The 3204-nt window shown below is 41.2% G+C and overlaps 1 pseudogene; it reads left to right on the top strand.

Moving 5' to 3' along the window:
- The first annotated feature begins 337 nt into the window (after nucleotides 1-337).
- LOC117307824 (elongation factor 1-alpha 1 pseudogene) lies at nucleotides 338-1978 on the top strand (annotated as a pseudogene).
- Nucleotides 1979-3204: the final 1226 nt, after the last annotated feature.

A 3204-nucleotide genomic window follows, 5' to 3' on the forward strand; every position in this document is an offset into this window, starting at 1 on the left:
AAAAGGCAGCTGGTGTCAGGCAGGAAAGAGACCAGGAGAGTCTAAAAAATTGGCTTAGTCAGCGGCCGAGACCTCCCCAGAAATTTCCCCACGAAGGCCAGCTAGCCACAAGCAGCTGACTCATCACTACTGTCCTGGTGCATGGCTGTGGCTGGTGGCCTTACTCCAGGAAGCCCAGAGGACCCAAATATCATGAGAGTTCAGCTCCACATTGGGTGCCAAAACATCTGTTACCGAATCAGATCCAGCTGCTCGCCACTCGAAAATCAATACATGAGAGAGAGATGTTGGTAGAAAGGAAAGCTGCTTTTCATCAGAATGCCAGCTATCTGGGTAGATGGTGGACTCAGTGTCCCCCAAAACCCACCTCCAAAGATTCTGCTTGACCATGAAAGTTTTTAAAGGGTAAAAGGGTGTAATCTCAGTTAATCACTGAGATAGGGGATCAGAATGGTCACCATGCCCCTCTGTATGCAGGCTCTGCTGCAGGCTTATAGACTTCTTGTGATTTTTCTTTAGATGCTATCTTGTTCATGCAGCTTTTTCACAAGATTACTGAAGGGAAAGCCAGGGAAGAGATTTCATCATCTGTTAATTACTTATTCTTCATTTCTACTTCTTTGATCTATGGAAAGAGCTAACAGATTAGGAAGGTATTATGTGATCCAAAGATTTGAAAGGTGTGCTAGGGCTGGAGATGCGTAGAATCTGGAGGTGCTTTGTTTAAGGTTAGGGACAGGACAAGAGGTGTCTCCTGCAGAGAGCTCTTTCCTGCCTAAAGCTGCTTACGGTATGCCTGGGTCTTGGACAGACTGAAAGCTGAACATGAGCATGTTATCACCATTGACATCTCCCTGTGGGAATTCGAGAACAGCAAGTACTATGTGACCATCATTGATGCCCCAGGACACAGAGACTTTGTCAAAAACATGATTCCAGGCACATCCCAGGCCGACTGCGCTGTCCTGATTGTTGCTGAAGCAGGTATCTCCAAGAATATGCCCTTCTGGCTAACACTCTGGGCATGAAAGAACTAATTGCCGGAGTTAACAAAATGGATTCCACTGGTCACCTTACAGCCAGAAGAGATACAAGAAAATTATTAAGGAATTTAGCACCTACATTAAGAAAATTGGCTACAACTGTGACACAGTAGAATTTGTGCCAATTTCTGGCTGGAATGGTGGAACCATGCTGGAGCCAAGTGCTAGCGTGCCCATGGTTCAAGGGATGGAAAATCATCTGTAAAGTTGTCAATACCAGTGGAACCACACTGCTTGAAGCTCTGGATTGCATCTTGCCACCAACTTGTCCAACTGACAAGTCCTTGCATCTGCCCCTCCAGGATGTCTACAAAATTGGTGTTACTGGTACTGTCCCTTTGGGTCGAGTGGAGACTTGCGTTCTCAAACCTGGCATGGTGGTCACCTTTGCTCCAGTCATTGTTAGAACTGAAGTAAAGTCTGTTGAAATGCACCATTAAGTTTTGAGTAAAGCCCTTCCGGGGGACAATGTGGGCTTCAATGTCAAGAGCATGTCTGTCACTGTGTTTGTCATGGCAATGTGGCTTGTGACAGCAAAAATGACCCACCGGTGGAAACATCTGGCTTCACAGCTCAAGCGATTATCTTGAACCATCCAGGACAAATCAGCATTGGATATTCACCTGTGCTGGACTGTCACACAGCTCACATTGCTTACAGGTTTGCTGAGCTGAAAGAGAAGATTGATCATCAGTCTGGAAAAACAAGCTGGAAGATGTCCCCAAATTCTTGAAATCTGGTGATGTTGCCATTGTTGATATGCTTCTTGGCAAGCCCATGTGTGTTGTGAACCTCTATGACTATCCTTCTTGTTCATTTGCTGTTCATGACATGAGATAAACAGTAACTGTGGATGTCATCAAAGCAGCAGACGAGAAGGCAGCTGGAGTTGACAAGGCACCAGGTCTGCCCAGAAGGTTCAGAAAGCTAAATGAATATTATCCCCAATACCCTCTTTCTTTTAAATTAAAATATAGTTGAACTACAACTTTGCATTAGTTTCAGGTATACAGTCAGTTGATTCAGATAAATATATACGCCATACAGTAGTCCTTGTTGGTTATCTACTTTATATATAGTGCTGTGTATATCTTAATCCCCCAATCGTAATTTATACCTGTCCCCCCACATCCCCTTTAGTAACCCTAAATTTTTCTGTGTCTGTGGGTCTATTTTTGTTTTGTATCTTTTTTTTAAAGATTTTTAAAATATAAGTGATATTATATGATATTTGTCTCTGTCTGGCTTACTTCACTTAGTATGATAAGCACTAGATCCATCCGTGTTGCTGAAAATGGCATTATTTCATTCTTTTTTTTTTGACCAAGTAATATTTCATTGTATGTATATACACCACATCTTCTTTGTTCATTTATCTATTGATGGACATTTAGGTTGATTCCATGTCTTGGCTATTGTAAATAGTGCTGCTATGAACATTGGGGTGCATGTATCTTTTTCAATTATGGTTTTCTCCAAATAGATGACCAGGACTGCAGGATCACGTAGTAGTTCTATTTATAGTTTTAAAGAATCTCCATATTGTTCTCCATAGTGGCTGCACCAATTTACACACCCACCAACAGTGTAGGAGGGTTCCTTTCTCTCCACCCCCTCTCTAGCATTTGTTATTTGCAGACATTTTAATAATGGAAATTCTGACTGGTGTGAGGTGATACCTCATTGTAGTTTTGATTTGCATTTCTCTAATAATCAGCCATGCTAAGAATCTTTTCATGTGCCTTTTGGAATCTGTATGTTTTCTTTGGAGAGATACCTTCATAGATCTTTTGCCCATTTTTGATGAGGCTGTTTGCCTTTTGATACTGAGTTGTATGAGCTGTTTGTATATTTTGGAGATGAATCCCTTGTCAGTCACATCAACTGTAAATATTTTCTGCCATTCTGTATGTTGTCTTTTCATTTGTTTACAGTTTCTGTTGCTGTGTAAAAGCTTTTAAGTTTAATTAGTCCCCATTTCTTTATTTTTGTTTTCTTTCATTACTCTAGGAGAAAGATCCAAGAAGATAGTCCAGCAATTTTTGTCAAAGGGTGTTCTGCCTTTGTTTTCCTCTAGGAGTTTTACAGTAACTGGTTAACTGGTTTTATATTTAGGTCTTTAATCCATTTTGAGTCTATTTTATATATGGTGTTAGAGGAT

This window comes from Tursiops truncatus, chromosome 14 (genome assembly GCF_011762595.2).
Source record: "Tursiops truncatus isolate mTurTru1 chromosome 14, mTurTru1.mat.Y, whole genome shotgun sequence".
NCBI classification, from domain to species: domain Eukaryota; kingdom Metazoa; phylum Chordata; class Mammalia; order Artiodactyla; family Delphinidae; genus Tursiops; species Tursiops truncatus.